Below are 11,572 nucleotides of genomic sequence, written 5' to 3' on the forward strand. Positions count from 1 at the left end.
GATTTATGCTTCACAGGATCAAGAGAAAATATATTGGCAGATTAAAATATTCAATGATGACCATACGTGTCCTAGAGAAGCCACCAAAAGAGCTACAAATATGAATTGGTTAACTAGTAAGTTAGTGATGAATGTTAGGAAGTATCCTAACTTTAGATAATGTGAGGCAGTTGTGTACTTCAAGTCTAAGTGTAAACTGATGTTAAATAAAAATTTCATTTCTAGAGTCTTGACATATACTAGAGTTTTAGAATATGGAGATGAAAAGGCCTAATATGTAATAGTGAGGACCTATGGTGAAACACTCCTAAAGTGTAATTCGGGATCAATAGTGAAAATTGGCACTATCCCACAACCAGATGGAGAGGTGATTTTTGAGAAGATATATGCTTGTCTTAGTGTCTGCAAGAATGATTTAAGGCAGGGTGTAGGCGGCTGATTGGATTAGATGGGACATTCCTTAAAACACAATTTGGAGATCAAATTTTATCAGCAGTGGGTTAGGATGCAAATCATCACATATATGTTATAGCTTGGGCAATCGTTGATATGGAGAATAAGGAGAATCGGAAGTGATTTTTGGAGCTACTTCATGAGAACCTCGGAGACTATAATGAAAACAAATGGTGCTTTATGAGTCACATACAAAAGGTATACTCATTAAACATCTTTTTGTCATTTTATTATATGCTTAAATGTTTTCATGTTCTCTAAATTTAGGATTTTTTAAGCCCTTCGCTTGTAGATACTGAAGGATTACTATGTGTTCATAACACATAGTAGAAGAAAAGAAAGTAATCTTTAAAGATATATTTTGTGCTTAAATTTTATTCGAATAATATAGATCAGATCTAAATACCTGAGTACGCTAGTAAAAATAACTTTATCCTTCGATGATACGAAGACGCTATGCGTATCCACACCAAGACCAACATTTGTTTGTCAACTCTTTGACCTTTGAATATCTGATCTAAATTGAGAAAACCTCTTTGCAATTCTTTGTAGATCATAAAATTTGTCTCCAAGAATTATGCCCACATATATTTGTATATGTAACGACCCAACTTTCGGTACATCATGATCATACCAGAAATCCAAGTGTCACCAACTTGCTTCCTTAGTTTATAACTAGTATTTAATATATGAGCATGTTACCTTATTAAAGCGTTATCATTTTTACGGGTAAATTTCTTTTTAAAACGTTTACAAGAATAAAATAACCAAACATACATGAACAGAAATATAAAGGAACATAAGAAACAGATATCCAAATTGATAATATACATCATATACATCACATGTAGCATTATATAAAAGATCTAATTAGTGTCCAACCTTTAAGACATAGTTACTAACTACTAATGATCATGTAATGAAGACACAAACATAGATAAGCACTTAGCATAGAAAACGAAAAACAGAGAATAAGAACAAGGAATGAGTCCACCTTAGTGATGGTGGCGTTTCCTTCTTGAGGAACCAATGATGTCCTTGAGCTCTTCTATGTCTCTTCCTTGTCTTTGTTGCTCCTCCCTCATTGCTTTTTGATCTTCTCTAATTTCATGAAGGATGATGGAGTGCTCTTGATGTTCCACCCTTAGTTGTCCCATGTTGGAACTTAATTCTCCTAGGGAGGTGTTGATTTGCTCCCAATAGTTTTGTGGAGGAAAATACATTTGAGGCATCTCCGAGATCTCATGGTGATGAGCTTCATGCGTCTCTTGAGATCCATGAATGGGGCTCTCTTGCTTGCTCCATCCTTTTCTTAGTGATGGGCTTCTCTTCCTCAATGGGAATGTCTCTTTCTATGAAAGCTCCAGCTGAGTAACATAGATGGCAAATAAGATGAGGAAAAGCTAGCCTTGCCCCAGGAGATGGCTTTTCGGCTATTTTGTAGAGTTCAAGGGAGATGACTTCATGAACTTCTACTTCCTCTCCAATCATGATGCTATGGATCATGATAGCCCGATCCACAGTAACTTCAGATCAGTTGCTAGTGGGGATGATGGAGCGTTGGATGAACTCCAACCATCCTCTAGCCACAGGCTTGAGGTCCAGTCTTTTTAATTGAACCGGCTTGCCTTTGGAGTCAATCTTCCATTGAGCTCCTTCCACACATATGTCCATGAGGACTTGGTCCAACTTTTGATTAAAGCTGACCCTTCTAGTGTAGGGGCGTGCATCTCCTTGCATCATGGGCAAGTTAAACGCCAACCTCACATTTTTCGGACTAAAATCTAAGTATTTCCCTCAAACCATTGTGATATAATTCTTTGGATTCGGGTTCTTACTTTGATCATGGTTCCTAGTGATCCATGCATTGGCATAGAACTCTTGAACCATTAGGATGCTGACTTGTTGGATGGGGTTTATTAGAACTTCCCAACCTCTTCTTTGGATTTCATGTCGGATCTCCAGATATTCATTTCTCTTGAGTTTAAAAGGGACCTCAGGGATCACCTTCTTCTTGACCACAACATCATAGAAGTGGTCTTGATGAGCTTTGGAGATGAATCTTTCCATCTCCCATAACTCAGAGGTGGAAGCTTTTGTCTTCCCTTTCCCTTTTCTAGAGGATTCTCCGGTCTTAGGTGCCATCAATGGTAATGAAAAAACAAAAAGCTTATGCTTTTACCACACCAAACTTAGAATATTGCTCGCCCTCAAGCAAGAGAAGAAAGCATAGATGAAGAAGAAGAAGAAAATATGGAGGAGAGGGGAGAGGTGTATTCGGCTAAGAAGGGGAAGAGAGGGTTGTGTTGTGTGAAAATGAAGAAGAATGGAGGGCTTTATATAGGGAAGTGAGGGGGGTAATGGTTCGGCCATATAGGGTGGGTTTGGGTGGGAAATTGATTTTGAATTTTGAAGGTAGGTGGAGTTTATGAGGTAGGTTTATGGGGAAGAGTGGATAGATGTGAGTGGTGAAGTGGTGATAGGGAAGAGAGATTGAGGTGATTGGTGAAGAGTTTTGGGGAAGAGTGTTTATGGGATTGTGTGAAAGAGGGGAGAGAAGAAGTGAGTGGAGGTAGGTAGGGGTCCTGTGGGGTCCACAGATTCTGAGGTGTTCAAGGATTTACAACCTTGTACCAAATTAGGCATGCAAAATGCCCTTGCACACAACTCTGGGCGTTCAGCGCCAGATTGGTGCTTATTCTGGGCGTTGAACGCCCATCTATTGCCCATTTCTGGCGTTGAACGCCAGAACCATGCTTGTTCTGGGTGTTCAGCGCCAGCTCTTCTCCAGGGTGCAATTCTGGCGTTCAAACGCCCAGATGCTGCCCATTTTGGGTGTTCAGCGCCAGAACCATGCTCTGTTCTGGCGTTGAACACCAGCCAGATGCTCCTTACTGGCGTTTAAACGCCAGTGAGATCCTCCTCCAGGGTGTGATTTTTCTTCTGCTATTTTTTATTATGTTTTCAATTTTTATATTTATTTTGTGACTCCACATGATCATGAACCTAATAAAACATGAAAAACAAGAAAAATAAAATTAGATAAATAAAAATTGGGTTGCCTCCCAACAAGCGCTTCTTTAATGTCAATAGCTTGACAGTGGGCTCTCATGGAGCCTCACAGATGTTCAGAGCTTTGTTGAAACTCCCCAACACCAAACTTAGAGTTTGGATATGGGAGTTCAACACCAAACTTAGAGTTTGGTTGTGGCCTCCCAATACCAAAATTAGAGTTTGACTGTGGGGGCTCTGGTTGACTCTGTTTTGAGAGAAGCTCTTTATGCTTCCTCTCCATGGATGCAGAGAGAGATCCTTGAGTTGTAAACACAAGATTGTCCTCATTTATTTGAAGGATCAATTCTCCTCTGTCCACATCAATCACAACTCTTGCTGTGGCTAGGAAAGGTCTTCCTAGGATGATGGATTCATCCTCTTCCTTTCCAGTATCCAAGACTATGAAATCAGCAGGGATGTAAAGGCCTTCAACCTTTACTAACACGTCCTCTACTTGTCCATAAGCCTGTTTTCTTGAATTGTCTACCATCTCTAATGAAATTTTTGCAGCTTGCACCTCATAGATTTCCAATTTCTCTATTACAGAGAGGGGCATGAGGTTTATCCCTGAACCAAGGTCACGCAGAGCCTTATCAAAGATCATGTTACCTATGGTACAAGGTATTATGAACTTTCCAGGATCCTATTTCTTCTGAGGCAATGTCAGTTGATCCAGATCACTTAGTTCATTGGTGAACAAGGGAGGTTCATCTTCCCAAGTCTCAATACCAAATAATTTGGCATTCAGCTTCATGATTGCACCAAGGTACTTGGTAACTTGCTCTTCAGTAACATCCTCATTCTCTTCAGAAGAGGAATACTCATCAAAGCTCATGAAGGGCATAAGGAGGTTTAATGGAATCTCTATAGTCTCTAGATGAGTCTCAGATTCCTTTGGTTCCTCAGAGGGAAGCTCCTTATTGATCACTGGACGTCCCAGGAGGTCTTCCTCCTTGGGATTCACGTCCTCTCCTTCCCTTACAGGTCCGGCCATGGTGATCAGTTCAATGGCCTTGCACTCTCCTTTTGGATTTTCTTTTGTATTGCTTGGGAGAGTACTAGGAGGGATTTCAGTGATCCTTTTACTCAGCTGGCCAACTTGTGCTTCCAAATTTCTAATGGAGGACCTTGTTTCATTCATGAAACTTACAGTGGCCTTGGAGAGATCAGAGACTAAGTTTGATAAATTAGAGATATTTTGTTCAGAGTTCTCTGTCTATTGCTGAGTAGATGATGGAAAAGGTTTATTATTGTTAAACCTGTTTCTTCCACCATTATTAAAGCCTTGTTGAGGCTTTTGTTGATCCTTCCATGAGAAATTTGAATGATTTCTCCATGAGGGGTTATAGGTGTTTCCATAAGGTTCACCCATATAATTTACCTCTGTTATTGCAGGGTTCTCAGGATCATAGGCTTCTTCTTCAGAAGGCGCCTCTTGAGTACTGTTGGATGCAGCTTGCATTCCGTTCAGACTCTGAGAAATCATATTGACTTGCTGAGTCAATATTTTGTTCTGAGCCAGTATGGCATTCAGAGTAACAATTTCAAGAACTCCCTTCTTCTGAGGCGTCCCATTACTCACAGGATTCCTCTCAGAAGTGTACATGAACTGGTTATTAGCAACCATGTCAATGAGTTTTTGAGCTTCTGCAGGCGTTTTCTTTAGGTGAATGGATCCACCTGCAGAAGTATCCAACGACATCTTAGCTAATTCAGACAGACCATCATGATGGAGATGCTTCTTCCATGTAAATTGGAATTAGGTGCAGTAAAGTCACCAAGAATCCTCCTTGCATTATTATTATTTTCGGCTGCCATCTCCTTTTCCTGTTCGAAAATTTCTGTAAGGTTATCTCTGGATTGTTGTAATTTAGCTTCTCTTAGTTTTCTCTTCAGAGTCCTTTCAGGTTCTAGATCTGCTTCAACAAGAATATTCTTGTCCTTGCTCCTGCTCATATGACAAAGAAGAGGGCACAGAAAAATAATACTAATAGAGATCCTTTTTGCCCAAGCATAGAGGTTCCCTTATGTGAGTAGAAAAAAGGAAGAAGAGAAAATCTGAACTCAGAGAGAGAGAGAGTGTTCGAATTTTTGGTGAGATGAAGTGTTAGTAAATGAATAAATAAATAGAAGGAGATGAGAGAGAAGGAGAATTCTCGAAAGTTATTTTTGAAAAAGAGTTAGTGATTTTCGAAAATAGTTTTTGAAAAAGGTTAGTAATTTTTGAAAATTAAAATAAAAAATTAAAATAATTAGTAAATTAAAAGAAAATTTTGAAAAAGAGGAAAGATATTTTCGAAAATTAGAGAGAGAGAGTTAATTAGGTAGTTTTGAAAAAGATAGGAAACAAACAAAAAGTTAGTTAGTTAGTTGAAACAAATTTGAAAATCAATTTTGAAAAGATAAGAAGATAAGAAGTTAGAAAAGATATTTTAAAATCAAATTTTTGAAAAAGATATGTTTTTAAAAAAAGATAAGATAAAAAGATATTTTTGAAAAGATATGATTGAAATTAGTTTTGGAAAAGATTTGATTTTTAAAATCACAATTAATGACTTGATTCACAAGAAATCACAAGATATGATTCTAGAACTTAAAGTTTGAATCTTTCTTAACAAGCAAGTAACAAACTTGAAATTTTTGAATCAAAACATTAATTGATGATGTTATTTTTGAAATGCAAGATGAATATGCAATTGACACCAAACTTTCAACTTGACTCAAGACTCGAACAAGATATACAAAATATTTTTGATTTTTATGATTTTATGATTTTTTTGGATTTTTATTTTATATTTTTCGAAAATCATTTGAAAAAAAAATAAGGATTCCAAAATTTTTAATATGAATTCCAGGAATCTTATGCTCTTTAGTCTAAAGCTCCAATCAAAGGGTCAGGCATGGCTTAATAGCCAGCCAAGCTTTAGTATGTAACTCAGACATGACACGCCTGACATACCCTATCCAGAAGAATTAGATATGGCTTTACAGCCAGCCAGGCTTCAACATGCTTCATGAAACACTAGAATTCATTCTTAAAAATTCTGAAGAAAAATATATTTTTGAAAACATTTTTATTTTAAAAATTTTTCGAAAACAAAGGAGAATTTTTTTTGAAAGATTTTTGAAAAATTTTTTTGAAAATAAAACAAAAAGAAAGTTACCTAATCTGAGCAACAAGATGAACCGTCAGTTGTCCAAACTCGAACAATCCCCGGCAACGGCGCCAAAAACTTGGTGATCGAAATTGTGATATCAGGCAACGGCGTCAAAAACTCTGTACGCACGTCTTAATAAATTGTTTTTTTATTCACAACTTCGATACAACTAACCAGCAAGTGCACTGGGTCGTCCAAGTAATAAACCTTATGTGAGTAAGGGTCGATCCCACGGAGATTGTTGGTATGAAGCAAGCTATGGTCACCTTGTAAATCTCAGTCAGGCGGATATAAAATAGTTATGGAGTTTTCGAAATTATTAATAAATTAAGGATAGAAATACTTATGTAAATCATTGGTGAGAATTTCAGATAAGCGCATAGAGATGCATTCGTTCCTCTGAACCTCTGCTTTCCTGCTGCCTTCATCCAATCAATCTTACTCCTTTCCATGGCTGGCTTTATGTAAGGGCATCACCGTTGTCAATGGCTACATCCCATCCTCTTGTGAAAATGGTCCAAATGCTCTGTCACAGCACGGCTAATCATCTGAGGTTCTCGATCATACTGGAATAGGATTCACCCTCCTTTTGCGTCTGTCACTACGCCAAGCACTCGCGAGTTTGAAGCTCGTCACAGTCATTCAATCCCTGAATCCTACTCGGAATACCACAGACAAGGTTTAGACTTTCCGGATTCTCATGAATGCCGTCATCAATCTAGCTTACACCACGAAGATTCTGATTAAGAGATCTAAGAGATACTCATTCAATCGAAGGTAGAACGGAAGTGGTTGTCAGACACGCGTTCATAGGGAATGATGATGATTGTCACGTTCATCACATTCAGGTTGAAGTGCGAATGAATATCTTAGAAGCGGAATAAGTTGAATTGAATAGAAAAATAGTAGTACTTTGCATTAATCTTTGAGGAACAGCAGAGCTCCACACCTTAATCTATGGAGTGTAGAAACTCTACCGTTGAAAATACATAAGTGAAAGGTTCAGGCATGGACGAGAGGCCAGCCCCCAAAATGTGATCATAGGATCAAAAATACAATCCAGGATGTCAAATACAGTAGTAAAAAGTTCTATTTATAATAAACTAGCTACTAGGGTTTACAGAAGTAAGTAATTGATGCATAAATCCACTTCCGGGGCCCACTTGGTGTGTGCTTGGGCTGAGCTTGAATGTTACACGTGCAGAGGCTCTTTCTGAAGTTGAACGTCAGGTTGTAACGTATTTCTGGCGTTCAACTCTGGTTTGTGACGTGTTTCTGGCGTTTAACTCCAGACAGCAGCGTAGAACTGGAGTTCAACGCCCTTTTACGTCATCTAAACTCGGTCAAAGTATGGACTATTATATATTGCTGGAAAGCCCTAGATGTCTACTTTCCAACGCAATTGGAAGCGCGCCATTTTGAGTTCTGTAGCTCCAGAAAATCCACTTTGAGTGCAGGGAGGTCAGAATCCAACAGCATCAGCAGTCATTCTTCTACCTCTGAATCTGATTTTTGCTCAAGTCCCTCAATTTCAGCCAGAAAATACCTGAAATCACAGAAAAATACACAAACTCATAGTAAAGTCTAGAAATGTAAATTTAACATAAAACTAATAAAAACATCCCTAAAAGTAACTAGATCCTACTAAAAACATACTAAAAACAATGCCAAAAAGCGTATAAATTATCCGCTCATCAATCGTGTTTGTTAGTTCAGAGACTGGTACTAAAATTTCTGTCTCTGTCTCTAAAATTTCAGTATTTTAGTACCTCCAAAAAGTAGGGACACAGGGGACTTAAATTTTTAGAGATGGAGACTGAAACTTTAATAATATTTTATACCTAAAATACTTTCATTTCAATTGATTAATTCTAATTTTACCCTTTATACAAATTAAATTAGAGTTTCATTCTTATTTTAATTTCTGTCTCCCATTTTACACCAAACAGAATACTGAGATTTATTTCAATCCCTGTCTCTTAGTCTCTGTCTCTCAGTCTCAGTCTTTCCGTCTCTGTCTCTCCACCAAACACTACCTAGGGTATTAGGTGTCCAGAATCAACGTATGATAATATATTGTTAATTATTATGACAGACGCAAGTCAAAGGAAACTTTATTACTATGTTCATCTTGAGAATATCCTATTGACAAATATGTGATAATTATAACCATCAGAAATTTTCAAAGTGAGTCAGTTCAATGGTCATATCTCTATATGCAACATCTATAATATCCTATGACCAAGAACAGTTTAGATTAAATTATAAAAAAAATTATCTCTCATTATTATGATTACTATCATAATGATAAATCTCTAAATTTAATCAAGAACCTTATTATATTAACATTTTAATATAATAATAATAACAAATAATTTGACACATGATTGATTGAAATGTCGTCATACTATTTATTTTTATCAGATACTGCCTATAGAAAGGACACACAAAAAAGAGTTGTCCAAAGAAGGGAGCAGCTGATGTTGCAGCTACTCTTACTGTTGCAGCTACAGTTATTGCTGCTGCTAAGTCAAAATCCAATGCACAAGGAAATGCAGTACTAGGATTTACTGTTGTTCAAATTATGTTGCACCAGAAGTTGTTGATGTTCCTCCACCTAGTAGTGATTAAGATGTGCCTACTCAAGCTCCTCCAAATACTACACTCCAACCCATTGATATCTAGGAAGTTGAGATCAAGCTTTCTCAACCAAACTCCTCAAATGCACAAGAGTCTCAAGAAGTAGTTGCATTTAGTTTAACAAACCACATTTAAAATTATTGTGAATAATCAACCTAAATTTATGTATTATTTACATGGAATAGGTGCCACCTATGAGGCTACCCCAAGTTACAGACAAGAAGAAAGTCCTTACTACCACAAGAATTGGTCACTATGGATCCATTGCAAGGAACAATTAAGCTTAGTCACAACTTTCAGACTAGCCAGCTTCTTGAAATTTGTCCCAATACCTGGCTTCAAACCACCAAAGAAAAAAATAAAGATGTAGTTAGATTGAAGATATTTTTGTGAATGATACTTTTATTTTGTGGTTTAAGTTTATTCCAGTAGACTATTTATTTATTTGGATACATTATATGCTTTGATAGCACTCTCTGTCCTTGTTATTGGGCTATTTTGGATTTAAAACTAGTCTTTAATTTTTTGAGGGAGATGTCACGTTATTGGGCTATTTTGGATTTAAAACTAGTCTTTAATTTTTTGAGGGAGATGTCACTAATATGATAGGAGTTTGATTTGGTGAAATTTGATGAGTTTGGAAAACTTGAAATTATTGTGATGATCAAATATTATTAAAAATATTAATTAAAAAATTATTAATTTAATATTTGCTTCCAATTGTTTGGTTAATGAGTTTGTTAGTGTGCAGGAAAAATGAAATAAATTTTTCTGTTGGGATAAAAGGTAATATAAGCCCAATGTGATGAAAATGTGATAAGCCTTTGTGCAAAAATATTCCATACAATATGGCTGAATTGTTTAAAGGAAGAGCAAAGCTAAGTGGGCCAGAAAATCACCCCAAAACAATTTTTCTTCCTAGACCAACAAGCCTTGGTCCGAAATTGAAAGAAGAAAGAAAGAGTTGGAGCATTCAAATATTCGGTTACGTACCTCCAAGGGTTAATGGAATTCAAATTTTAATTCAACTAAATTTATGCCTTGGTAACTGAAAGAGAAAATTAAAATTGATTTAACTGCATTAAATGCTCCACAGTCCACACATTACTCCACTTCTACGGGAATGAAAGTGGGATTTCAATTTCATTTAATTGTACAGTGAAAGTTTTGTATCTTCTCTCTCCTCTCTCTCTTTGTTTTCGATCACTTCACTCAGGAAAGAAGAGTGAACAAGTTATCAGAAGAGAAGTACAGATACAGTAAAGCTATGAAGAAGAAAAAGGCTAGGTTGATGATGGTTTCTAAAGAAGGAAGATCCGAAGCATGGAGTGTCTAGATCTTTGCCATTGAAGGCAAGATTTTGAAGAAGAGCTTCAAGATCTTCCATGCCAAGAATAGAAGCAATCCGCCTCGGTCAGAGAAGAAGATCTCAGTGGGTAAAGCTTATTTCCATTTTTGTTATTCCAAGAGAAAAGGTAGCCTCTGGAGCTACGTACGTAGAGGAAGAAGCAAATATGGAAAGGAATGAGCTATCAAGGATCAAAGGTTCATCAAGGGTCAGAGTTCTTTCTTGGAGCCAAAGTCAAGATCAAAGGCTCAGATTGAAGAAGCTTGATGAGAAGGGATGAGAGAGGTACATACATGTTGATTTTTGGTTTTCCCTCTCTCTTCTCTCTGTCCGAACCGAAACTGCTTGTGTGTTGGAGAAGATGTTGGTGGCTTGGTTGAATCGGTTTCAACCTTGGAAGCTTCCCCTTCTATAATAAGGGAGAACGGCCAAGGGTTGAGACAAGGAGAAAAAACACATAGTTCTCATAGCTACCCTAAGTTAACAGAGTTCTTCTCCTTCAATGGGTTTCATTTAGTTTTATTTTCTTTAGTTTTGTCTGTCTGAGTCTCATGGTAAAAGTCAAACAGAGTGAGATTTGTAAGAAAAAGCCAGTAAGAAGAAAAAGACAGTGAGCAAAATTAAAGAAAAAGCCATAGATGTCTAAGAGTTCCTTTGTACATCTGTATGTTGTGTTTCATGATCCTGTGGTGATTCCCTTGCAAGTTGGGTTAGTACTTTGCAGTTGAAAGCTTAGTAGGTGTCCAAGTCCAATTCAGATTTTGGGATAGAATCTGGATTTGTCCCAGATAGGAATGGGTAGTTCCTAGGGAAGAATTGGCATATGTAATCTGATGATTATAGTGAAATTCTGTCACTGTTGTGATGGAGACTAGATGTAGGCTGCATTGCACTTAGCAGCTGAACTAGGATACTTCTG

Source organism: Arachis ipaensis, chromosome B01 (assembly GCF_000816755.2).
Source record: "Arachis ipaensis cultivar K30076 chromosome B01, Araip1.1, whole genome shotgun sequence".
Taxonomy (NCBI): Eukaryota; Viridiplantae; Streptophyta; class Magnoliopsida; order Fabales; family Fabaceae; genus Arachis; species Arachis ipaensis.